We start from the raw sequence: 13404 nt of genomic DNA on the forward strand, positions 1-13404 counted from the left end.
AACTTGGACCCCGGCCCCTCGGGCATTGCCCGAATGCCCCCGTTACCAATCTGACGCTGGTCAAGATACAGTCAACAGAAGAAAGAGGGGAAACTGCTGAGAGTTCCGCCTGGAAGTCCTGTGAGTCCAGGAGAGAGGCAGATGCTGTGACCCAAGATACCACAGTCCAGGAGGGCTGTGGTAGCAGGGAAGTGGCCCCGTTTTCTTTGGGGTTTGTAAAAAGATGGTTGAAATATTTTTAAGGGCAGGAAAAGGGGGAGAGGTGTTGAACTCCCGTACACTGGGTGAACCCTGCCCAAGCCACCTTGTTGATGGTCACATCCACCTGAGCACTTAAAAATAGCATTAGGTGACAAATATACTGATACGTGGTTGTCCTTTATTTTTGTTTTTTTCAGTCTATACAAGACAATCCTACGGGACTCGCCCAGAGGATTAGAGCCGTCTGGAAAACCAGAGACCTTTGAATATCCCCTGGAAATAAAGAAAGAGACGAGGAAAGTGAAGGAAGTGTTAGCCAATCTCCCTAGTGTATTTCTTTTTGTTCATACCTATCAGTAAAGTGTTTTTGTTTGTTTCAAAGGAGAGAAACAACTGAAATAAAGAAAAGCCTCACACACACCTTCTGGCCTCCAGTGTGTCCTTCTGACACATAAACCAACCACACCTGCTTCCTGACATACAGTACAAAAGGCTGGGGTTATGTCATTCCAATAGGCCTGGCAGATGGGTACTCCCGATATACTATCTTTAGTGCCCTCCTAGCATACAGGGTTATGAATATTGGGAAACAAATATTGTGCTTAAATCTGTTACATGGGGTATATGTAGGAGGCTGGCTTAGTATATGGTGCACACTTATTTAAGTGATGCATCTTGCACTAATCCAGGCAACCCTCATGTTGATTTTAGTGGTCTTTGATAACCATACAAAGCTCTCAAAGTGGTAGCTGTAAAGAGCAGCATTCAGGCTTATCTTGAAGGAGTGTTAAGCAGCTTGTTTTATCAGTTTAATCTTATAGTGCAGGTTAATTGAAAAATAACCACACCGTGTTTATATGAAAATACTTCTATTTATTACACAACACTTAATAACACATTGGTATATCTCCTACCCGGAGATATCAACACAATACACAAGAATACTTCAAATGCAATCAGGTATGTAGCACAAAATATAGTGGTCTCCAGGGGGAGACGAAACCATATACCAAAAGAGTGGAATGCGAACTGCAAGGGAGGACGGGACTTGGTCTAGAAAACCCAGAGGAGCCGGGGACACAAGGAACCACCCATGGTAAGTACCTAAGAACCCTACAGAGGCTGTGCGCAGAGTGGTAACACAGCCACATGACAATTGGAAATCAATGGAGAAGTCTAAGTTGCAGTTTTGTAGAAGAAGGACCCTTCCTAGAAGACTCCGAAGAATTCACTTGGAGGACTGAAGGACCACCCGTGAATGCCCCGGGAATCAGGTTATCTACACCAGGGAAGCCAGGTGCATATGGGTGAAGAGACATCGGAAACCTCCGTAGATGACAATGGAAGACTTGGACGAAAATGCCTCTGGAGAAGATGGTGAAGAAGTCAGATGGAATCCAAGGGTGGATTCTGGAAGTGACAGAGTCTATGCCACTCGGACATCACCAGGAGGCACGAAGACACAATGCCCACCAATGTCGGGAGGTTCAGAAGAGTCGACGGTGACCATGTCGCTGCAGTTTTGAGGACAAGGCAACGCCGAGGAAGGCCGGGAGCCATGCACGAGCTGTCCCACTTAGGATGTCCGTGACTAGGTGGTCTGTGTCCGGTTGGAGCACCAACAGGCCTTGGTAGCCGCAACTGCAGTGGAGAACGAAGAAGGAACAACGTTGGGACCAGCAAGGTTCAAGGGACTCACCAACAGCAGGACAGTCGCAGAAGGCCCAGAGCAGGCAGTAGAAGACCCTTATGAGTACCCACAGGCCAAGGCACAGGAGTTGCAAGAGGACCTGCAAGTGGACCTCGAGCATCTCACCAGGAATGAAGGCTAACAGTGCACAGGATACGGTGAGGATGCTAAGCTTGGAGAAAGAGATGCTGGAGGCTGGAGCTTCTTAAGTACCTTAAAGGAAGGTTTGGAACAACTCAAGGATCCCTCCCAGAGGAGGGGCTGGACAGAAGGGAGGATACTCCCATGTCCTTTGTCAGTTCTGCGCCATAGTGGAAACCAAGGGCTCTCTGAACTGGTTCAAACTGGAGTATGCTAGGAGGGCACCAACAGCAGTCTGTTGAGAGGTGGTCACACCTCCCTGTGACAGGAAACCTTGTGTTCTACCTTCCCCTGCTCAAGCTTGGCTCAGTAGCAGGAGGCCAGAACCATGTCTGTTGTCAGCAAGAGCACTAGCCTGCTGGCAGACCTTGAAACTGTTACAAAAACAGGGGTTGACCCAGTACAGTCAAAGGACCTGGGTATTCAATAGTATAGACAACAGTTGGTCCTCGACATAATTATAACATATGAAATAATTCTAACATTCGATTGAATTATTCTTCCTTAGGAAAAGACTGAATCTATGTCGTTAAATCAATGGGTAATACTAGCCCACATTTACAAGATATCTTACAGTAAGTGCCAAAAAACCATCAGAACTGAGAAAAATCCAATCCAATCAGGTCAATCTGTTTAATGTACAATATACCAAAATTTCGAAATTCAACAAATCTTTATACATATATTTACAATAGTAATAAAACAAGAGATATATTCTGTATTCAAAAGAGAACGTGCACAGAGAAAGAGTAAAGTGTGTGCTCAAGTGAATGATCAAGATGATCAGAAAAACATAGTGCGAATCATTTATATACAAAGAGAACGAGCCTGCCCTAGATTACGCTTGTAAAAAATGTACTTCTTTTTTACTCGCTTATGAACTATATACAATTCCGCAGTCCTTAGTTTGCACAAATGGCAAAGGGATTTTTGGAAATGGGGCACGGGACAGGGGTCAATAGGTGCAGGCTCCCAAGGGGGAATGTCGTCGACGTTTCGACCCAACCATATAAAGGGTAGTTTAAATCCTCAACAACGGGTCTTCATCAGGACGTGATGATGGGGGAAGGGGTATACTTTCAAAGTGCACGTCGGTTAAAAATTAATTTCATAGGGCACCTGTAATGATAAATGAAAAAACGGGGCTAAGTATCACTAGATTTTATACAATGGGTCCATTTATGAGGATCATAAAAAAGGCACTCACCCTTTTGTGGTGCATCAATATCGGTGCGACGTTTGGTCCGCACTATAGATTAGGTAGTTCACAAATAATTACTGTGAAAAAAGACAAGGACAGGTAGCCATTAGTGCTACTCATGTTATTCCTATTCCATCTACTTTGCACATAAGAGAGAATGTTATATCAATGAATAAGAGCAGCGCTCTCATTTCTAAATTGTAGCACCTCATTGTTTATCATATAGCTGATTGCCGCTTGATTAGTGTTTAGAAGAAAGCCAAATGGGTCATGTATTAAGTCCATAATTAAAAACTGAATGTATTCAAATCAATACGGCTATATATACAATCCAATTGTCAAGTCTCAATCTCATTAATCTCTGTACTCACCCACCGCCTTGGTTCGGTGATACTCCCCAAAATAGGAGATCTTGACTTTACACAGTGCTAAAAAAGGAGGGGGGAAGAAAACGTCTCAGGCAGACCTTGAAAGGCTGTTATCAAGAGTATCAATCAGTGAATTATAAGCACACTACTCACCCCTGAGGGTCTCAAGGCGCTGAGGGGGTGGGGGAGGGGGTACGTGACTCTGTTCAGCCAAGCAGCCAGGTCTTGAGAGTCTTCCTGAAGGTGTTCAGGGAAGGGGCGTGTCTGATGTCTGCCAGTAACTCGTTCCAGGTCTTGGCTGCGATGTAAGCGAACGATCTTCCGCCTGCTCTGGTTTTGTGGTTGTGCAGGGTTTCAGCCAGTACGAGGTTGGAGGAGCCCAGGTTTCTTTTGGGTACTTGGAAGTTTATTCTGTCGTTGAGGTACTTGGGTCCGTTGTTGTGTTGGCACTTTTAGGAGTGCGAGGATTTTGTAGATGATTCTCTTCTCCACTGGGAGCCAGTGGAGTCTCCAGAGGTGCTGGCTGATGTGTTCGTGCCGGGTGATGCCGAGGACTAGTCTGGCCGCGGTGTTCTGTATTGTTTGGAGCTTGCGGAGAAGGGATTTGCTGAGGCCGGCGTAGAGTGTTTTTCCATAGTCTAGTCTGCTGGTGATCAGTGCATGGGTGACTGTCTTCTTTGACTCGAAGGGGGGGGGGAATTCAATTGAAGGTCTTGCGGAGGATGTGGAGGGTGTTGAAGCAGCTTGGAAGTGACGCAGTTGATCTGTTGGTTCATGGTGAGTGTTGAGTCGAGTATAATGGCAAGGTTTTTGGCATGGTTTGAGGGTGTAGGGGGGCTTCCAAGGGCTGTGGGCCACCATGCGTTGTTCCATGCTGAGGGGGTGGTTCCGAAGATGAAGACTTCTCTCTTCTTGGCATTGAGTTTTAGACAGCTGTTGGTCATCCACACTGCGACTTCTTGCATTACTCTCTGGAAGTTGAGTTTTGCGGTGGCGGTGTCTTTGGTGAGGGATGAGCTGGGTGTCGTCTGCATAGGACACAGTGTTAAGGCTGTGTTGTCGGACGATGGTGGTGAGGGGGGCCATGTAGATGTTGAAGAGGGTTGGGCTCAGAGATTGCCCCTTTGGGACTCCACAGGTGATATCCGTAGGAGTGGAGCGGAAGGGTGGTAGTCTGATCCTTTGACTTCTTCTGGTGGGGAATGAGCGGATCCGGTCTAGGGCAGTTCCTTGTATGCCGGCGTCATGTAGTGTGGCATCTAGTGTCTGGTGAGAAACGGTGTCTAAGGCCGCAGACAGGTCGAGGAGGATAAGGGCTGCGGTGTGGCCTTGGTCCAGGAGGGTGCGGATGTTCTCCGTGGCGGCGAGTAGGGCAGTCTCAGTGCTGTGATTTCTCCAGAATCCGGTATGGGACGGGTTGAGGACAGCGTGCTCTTTGATGAATCATGTCAGTTCCCTGTTGACTATTTTCTCTGCCATTTTGGCTGCAAAGGGGAGAAGCGAGATGGGCCGGTAATTTATGAGGTCGATGGGGTCGGCCATGGGTTTTTTGTGCAGGGGCCTGACTTCAGCGCGTTTCCAGTCATTTAGGGAGGTGTCTGGTTTGAAGGTGGTGTTGATGGCTGTGGCGTCTTGTGGGTGGTCGATGAAGTTGTTTTAGAGTGTTCTGATCTTGAGGTGGAAGTAGGTTCTGAGTTTGTCGCAGAGGTCTAGGGACGGGGTGACGTCTGTGGCTTCACTGCGTGGATTGGTGAATCCCTGTATGATGCTGAAGAGTTCCTTGGAGTTGGTGAGGATGAAGTTTCTTTTGGTTGTTCTGATTTGGTTTTGGTAGTCCGTCATGGCGTCCTTGTAGGTGGAATAGTTATCGGCTGTCTTGGTGTTCCTTTAGTTCTTTTTCAGGCGTCTGCAGGTGTGCCTGGCATCTTGGAGGACGGTGGTGAACCAGGTGGGTTTTCTGGGGCATTGTTTGCTGGGGTTGCGTAGCGGGGCAAGCTCGTCTGCACAGTTGGCGATCCAGGTGTGGAGTCATCTTGCTGTGTTGTTTGCGTCGAATGCCCAGGTGTGGTTGTCTCTTGTGAGGGTGGAGTTCAGTTGCTCGTCGGTGACCTTGCTCCAGTTTCTTCGTGGTGGGCAGTGGGCTGGTTTTGGTGCCTTGGGTTTATCGATGGTGAAGTGCACGCAGTGGTGGTCGGTCCATGTTGGTTGCATTGTGTGGCTAAAGTGAACGCTGTTACCTGCAGTGAAAATGGGGTGAGGGTGTGTCCTGCTCATTGTTTCAGTGTCGTGATGAGTTGGTTGAGTCCAATGCTGTCGAGGTTGTCATGTAGGATGGTGGAGTTGGGGTCGTTGGGGCTGTCGAGATGGAAGTTGAGGTCTCCAATGAGCATGTAGTTCATTGATGCGATGGCGTGGGGTGCGATGAAGTCGGTGATGGTGGCGGCAAAGGGTGTCCGGGGGCCGGGGGGGGTCTGTAGATAAGTGTTCCACGGAGTGTGGTCTTAGGGCTGGTATTAATCGGGAAATGCAGGTGTTCTGCAGAGGAGAAGGTTTCGCTGGAGGTCATGAGACGGCTCATAATGACTGATGTCAACTATATGTATTAAAATGGTTGACCGCACTTACAAAGCCTGCAGGTGCACCCTCACACTTCTAATCAAACATTTCACCCCCAGGAATGAAGAGCCTGCCATAGGGGTGACTTATAGGTTTTTAGTGCAGTGACCTCCTATATAAGAAAAATGATATCTGCCGTGAAAGGTGAAAGCACCAACTCACACAGGCTGCATTGCCAGGCCTGTTTTGACAGTTTGAGTGGACTCCCATGGGTGGCACAATACATTCTGCAGTCCAGGGGAAACCCTAGTGTACCTATGCCCTGCGTACCTTAGTACCATATACTAGGGACTTACAAGGGTACACCAGTAGCCAATTGTGGATGTACAAAAGTACTTACCATTGTACATTTTGGGAGAAAGCACTGTGACTGGGGTCCTGATTAGCAGGATCCCAGTCAGACTAGGTCAACAACTAACTGACACCAAGCAAAAATTGGGGGTAATCATGAAAGCAGATCCTACTTTCCTACATTACACAACACTGGCATGTCCAGGGCACTGATGCTTTATTTAGGGCTTGTCTGATCCCTCGTCAAATGATCTTTTTAAACAAAACAGTACAACAGACTAGATGTCTTGGCTTGGATAATACAAAACATTTAAATATGCCAAGCATTCTCTCTGTTGCGAAATTTGAGAACTGGCAACACTTTATTGATCTCCTAGAAGTACAGCTCAATGAGATGGTGCAATATGGAACTTATAAATTAACACTTTCTAGTTCATGTGAGTGGTTATTAGGGCCTGTTGATACTAATGGCTGCAATGCCCGTTTTTAAAACTCTTCCAAATGGTTTACATCAAGCAGGCCAGACCCCCCTGTACATTCAGTCCCAACACTCAGGATTACTTACTACCTATAGCGTAGGAAAGTTATGCCAGCAATGGTTAGAAAATTCCACCTTGTCTGCAGTTAAAGACCACCTATCACTTATTTCTGATAATATGGATTTACAATATTTTTAGTAGGTCTCAGAGCACATTGGTCTGAACGTTTTACATATGCCACTTATAATGAAATTTGGAAATTTCTCAAAAAGAAGCTGCTGAGCGGTTAAGACAAATTGATAAGGAAAATTTCAAAAAGCTTTGGCAGTTGTCGATAATGAGAAAACCACATTGCCAACATACATTTATTCATTGAAAAATATTGTTTCATCTGCATTTGATATCATACAGAATGACATGTCAATGCTTCAACATGGACAGAATCAGTTGAGATCAATTTTACAATTAAGACGGACATTGCAGGTTTTGAAATCAAATTGAGTGCCATGGACATATTTGAATGCGACTGAATTGGTTTTGCCTTACAGTTTGACAAGCATGCAGAAAGATATGGCTAGGAAAGAAGCGCCTACACTATGCTTAATATGGAACGGTTAGAAAAATTAAATTTTTCTGTAGCTGAAACCCCATTAGCCACTTGGCTGATCCACAGTTTCATTTCTGCCCCTATATCAACTCTTCTTTTCACATCATGTCTTAGACGTTTTCCTGTGGGAAGATATGAGGAAATAGGGCCACATTTTTTTAGGTTTTTGTTAGTCTGCATGAGTGTGGTACTTCTTGAGTCACTCCTTCATTTGTAGAGATATAACACTTCATGGTGTCTGTAATGCATCCATGGCTAACCTTGCGTGTTGCTTAAAGGGTGTTCCAGTACCATTGGTACAGTCTACATTTTTATTAGTTTTGAATGACAACTACTTAATTTCAAATGATCAAAGTTGCTGCAGGATGAAACCAGGTGTCCTTATGTAGTCACTGTTTCCAAGGTTGTGACTTGCTGTATGAATATCTTAACCTCCCACACAATCTATTGAGGAAGTTACTTTCACAAATTAACTTTGATCAGTTAAGCAGAGTTAAGGCCTTCTTGTTTCAAAAAGATGTGGGTTTAACATATGCCCAAGAAACTTTTGATCTCCAAGAAGCCCATTCCTCAGCTGAGGTACAATCACTGTTACACACTCAATTGCCACAGCATTTCGATGAGCTGATACACCGTATTTTTTATTATTTGAACACTGCTGAAGTGGCACACTTTTTAAAGTGATTGTGCCTGAATTTGTTTCTAGGTTTCAGACTATGCTTGGAGTTATTCCATCTTTTATACATTTGTTGTTTTCAAGCATTTTTGGAGGCATTCTGATTGTGCCATTTCTTCTGGTTGTTATTCTGGGTCTATTTTTGTTGCTCCGCAATTGAGCTCCCACAACAAGGCCTGATGGTAATGGAACTGCCACATGTCCTCCTGTGTCGTGAACGCATGGTGCAGTATTTTAGAGAGTCCTTGTTATTGGAACTGAATGAGAACTGGTCTCTGTCCTTTTGGCCTGTGTGGTTTCAGAGAGTGCAGCCTGTGTTTCACTGCTTATGGTGCTCTTTCGAGTGTGCTCTCAACTTGTGCCTTGCTATGCAATTGTTTCACTCTACGGGCATAAATCAGCTTGTACGTCCTTTGCAGTTGCATCAGTTGTATTGTCCTGTGATTCCGCTCCCTTTGCAAGAAGATGCCTATTATGAGCTGCCTTTGCCTATACCAGATATTCCATCGACTCCTGGTTCCTCTTTGGAGGCTGTATTCCTGCCACTGTTGCCCTCGACCTTTGCTGAATGGGCTGGAAAAGACTCTCTTTGTCCTTTGGATCTTGTTCTTCAGGCTTCTGTTGATGTGTTGTCTGTGAATGCGGGTTCTGTCCCTGGCCAGATTACATTCTGGATATGGATGTGGTGGACATGTTGGACATGCTGCATTTCAATTCAATGCCTCATAGAGACTTTAATTGGCTTTTTTGGTTTTCTGAAATTGTTTTCTTCGTTTTTTATTATTTTGTGTGTTATTTTAATTCTGCATTTTTAAAAAGTTTTTTTGCATTTGCATGTGTTGTTCAAGTGTTTATGTGAAACAGAAGGCTTTTTACATCTATTGCTTATTTGTATACAAGTTGTCTCTTTCCGACCAAGGGGAGGGTGTTATGTAGCTTACATTTAGTCTTCATTTTAGCTTTTCGTTTTAACTTAGCATCATTTTCTAGTGGTGGTTTGTACATGTTTTCTGCTAGACATTGTTGCCATGTAGTCTGTACATTTAGTTCCAGGGTCACACAACTGAGAACACGATGCCTCATTTTATTTTAATTTATTTTTTCTTGTAGGAGACGACTATTACTCCCCAGACTAATTGCAGACGTTGTTCTGCACACTTGGCACAGTGTGATAAGTTTGCCATCTTTGTATTTAAACAGCTTCCATGCTGATTTTGGTGAGAGTTTAACTTCCCGCCAAAGTCCTCATGGAACGCTTCTACGAGCTGTGACTGAGATGCAGTTCCGTTGTCCCTGACATTCATCCTGAGAAAGAAGATAGTTAATCTTTTTGATAATCACAGTTCATGCCTTATTTACAAAGATTAAAGCTTCTCAATAAACATTTGAAAATGCATTTTCGTATCTTTTGTTTGTGACACTTTGGGCATGCAAAAGTGGCAAACGAAAGCATTAAATTTGTTTCCACTAATTCCTTGGGAATTTTAGAGTCATGTAAGAGGTTACCAACAGCATCGATAACTCTGTAAGGTTAGAATTGTAGATGTGGTAATGTGAGCAGGCCAAACAAACCAATATTTACTGATTATCTAAGAAAACTCCGTCTTTCTTATGAAGGAAGTATGTTGTTCTGAATACAAGCTCCTACTAGATTGTAGGAACTGCATAACAACAAGGACAGAAAATAATGCATTTTCATAGAAAATAGCACCTGTCCTCCTTATGTGGTTTAGGGCAAAGGTTGAGGGGTATCTTTATTTCACACAGTTGTGAATTTATTTTCCATGTTAGCATAACCTAAAATCGATTGGTGACAGTAGCCTCCATTTTGCTCAAAAAGCGCACAGTTGAGATGCAGTAACTAGATGTAGTAAGTTCCCAAAAGCTTTGATACGATCAACAGACAGGAGCTTCTTTTCTGCAGAGATGTCATGACCTGAATATGGAATACAGGGCGAACAGAAATGTTTTTTTTCCCTGGAGGCCTGGGCCCTCGCTTCGCTAATTCACTGTGCAAGTACAGTGAATCGTGTTTGCACTGTTCCACTGAATCAGATGCAATGGGCAAATCTTCAAAATACTGAATAAGGAGAGAACCACATAGAAAGACCAAAGTCTCTAATTTTTTGTTAAGTGCTCGTGAAAATATGGATGCTGACTCTGCATCCCCTTGTAAAAGTGGTCCACGTCATTTGGGAGCTACTGAGTGACAATGAGAAAAGAAACTGGCTTTCAGGATTATATTAATAGAAAAGATAGCAGAACATAAAAAATCACCAGTAAAACATGTATCTGGATAGAATATAGGGAAGAATAGTAGCTGGATTTAGTGAAACATAAAAACTAAGGCTCATAGTCCTTGCAAAAACAAAGTTTCCTTGCCAGGCTTTTTGACGAGTACAATAAGAGTACTGCAAAAGCTGACAGTGGAGATCGAAACCTTTCACTCCCCTGGGGCAAAGATGAATGGGCAGATTCTTTCCTCCACCTCAAGTCAGAGGAAATGTTGTGGTTTGTGGGGAATCTTCGTTATTGGGTTTGATCAAATTATTAGCAGGGTCAGCGGTCATAATATAGTCCACCTTGCTTCTGTGCTGGGACTATAACAATGGAGGGTCTGAACACTAAAACAGTAGACATTTTTGAGAAAAAAACATACATAAGCATTGGTAGTAGGAGAACATTCACTTTCACTTAATAGAGCATTTTCAATACAAACACCTAAAGAGATACCATCACTAGTGCAATACACTGCACTGTCCAGTACACACTAAAATTCCCACTCCAGTAAAGTAGTAAAAGAGGTGACACTTGGTTATAACTCATGTTGATCTGTAATTGGATCCAAGGAAATAGACATCTGACTGGTAGGATTGTGGTGGGCATGTGTGTTTGGAATGCCAAATGCATCAGTTGTTTTGCCTGACAGACGAAGTGAGAGAGACTTGGAATGTTTTAGGGCAAGTGGGCCAGTATCAATAAGGCATGAAGTGGATTCTCCATAGATGATACATGCGATCCTTTCTGGGTTCAAAGTATACACATGGAACTTTCTGGAATGAAGACATGCACAAAGGAATGAGCTTCTCTTGTACTGTCCTAGAATTGTGGGTAAAAACCTGGAGGAGGGAAGTTTGGTTATTCCAGCAGATTGTGAGTCCCTGAGGGTTGATTTGGGTAGTTCTATTTCCAATGTCCCAACTGACCACAACTAAAACAGGAGGTTTTACTAGTCACTGCAAACTCTCCCTGACACCACCCCTGGCCCTTCCCAGTCTTCTTTGTCCTCCTTTGCCCCAACTTCTGGTTGTCCGTTTTGTTACAGATTCTTTCCTTTTCGATCACCTACACATTAATTAGGTACAATAACCAATTCAGTCAAATATTTGTTTTGCCCATCCATACATATAGTTCGCTGTTCTTGCACATTTGGTAACAACCCTTAAACAAAAGCCACCTCCACTGCCTCTTGACTAGTTTCAAAAGTGTTTAGAATACCGGAGTGAAGATCAAAAATATCCTTCAATAGATCCAAGAAATCAACGGGTGACTCTTCCTTATGTTTACAATTGTTACTTTTCATCAAATCAATTGAGCACGGCAAACAGAAACAACCATGATCACATTCATTAATGGTTCTCTGGCAGTGGTTAATGCATCATTGTCCATAGGGGTCTGTTGTGGTCAGTTTGTCTAAGTCAAGTCCGTGACTTGTCAACAGAGGCTCCATCAGTTCCCGCTGCCACTCCTGATCAAGCAATTGCGATTCATTGCCAAGGCACAAAGAACTGTCAAATAAAACTCAGTCTCACATTTAGATTCAATGTGAGAAGTATTTATTGCAAACAATGAATAGTCTGTGAGTTACAGGACAAACCGACTGGGGGATCTCCCTTCACCTGCAATGGAGACAAGCTCCCCGAAAGAAGGCAAGTGCAGATATAAACCCTATCACAGACGTTTCTAGTATTGATCACATAGATAAACTCTTGAAGGAACCCCTAGATGACCTTCAGCATTAGCAACAATGTGTACGGTTTCATGGGAGCAAGAAGGTTTTCAAAAGTCACGACACAGGTGCGAAGCAGTGTCTCTTGTAGGAAACGTGGCCATTCTGTAAGCAGAGTGAGCGTTAGCAGAACAATATGGAGGTTATGGGTTACCATAAACAAGCATTTATATTTTAATGTAATCATCAGAATCTATGAGGTGGATGCGCACAATGTACAAGGTAGCCAGGACAAAGTATGTGAAGCAATCACACAAGAATGTAGGAGAGATTAACAACATATTGGAGAGAGCCAAAAAGGAGTGCATGAAGAAATTAGACAGAATTTGTTTGGTATTGAGACAAATCCCCTACGTGGCTCTGGAGAGTATACACCCTAACTAGAGGCCCCAGTAGCCAACAGTATTCTTTTTGTTCCACCCCTGTAGCACACACGATGATCATGCATGACATGGAAGGAGACCCAGAGAGGGGTTGTGGGTCAGGAGGGTACACCATGTGTACCTTCCTTTTCAATAAAGTGACTCCTGTCATCTCACTGGGCTGTGAAGGACTGATAGTGGCAGCAATGTGAATATGAATGCAGGGCAGGCCTTTTTACATGTTGCCTCCTAGGGAGGCTAGAAGCTGTACTTGTTTTTAAATTGTATGCCATTCTTGTATAACTGGGTCCTTCACTCAGCCATTTGGGGTATGGATGTTGCATGCATGAACTTCTCTGCATGAGTGTAAAAAGAGCATGGGTGGTGAGCCCAAATATATACGGTGAATTGGAGGACTCTTTCAGATATTTCAGGGATCTTTGTAGTGGGCCAGACCAGGGTGTGCAGGAGAGGGGCTAGTGAAATAGCCCACAGCACGCACCTGTTACCACCTGACTTTTTTTTTTATCACAGTCTCTACACTCTGTCTTTCTATCACACTATCTTCTGCAATTCTGTGACAGCTTTTACAGCCTGCCTATCACACCTGTAGTATCTGCCTTTCTAACACACCATGTGCTCTTCCGTTCTATCAATATTTACATTCTGCATTTCTATCACACTCTGTACTCTTTGATTCTCACAGCCTTTCCACTCTGCCTTTCTATCACACCGACACACTGTACCTTCCGATCACACTCTG

The sequence above is a fragment of the Lissotriton vulgaris genome, chromosome 12, assembly GCF_964263255.1.
Source record: "Lissotriton vulgaris chromosome 12, aLisVul1.2, whole genome shotgun sequence".
Classification (NCBI taxonomy): Eukaryota; Metazoa; Chordata; class Amphibia; order Caudata; family Salamandridae; genus Lissotriton; species Lissotriton vulgaris.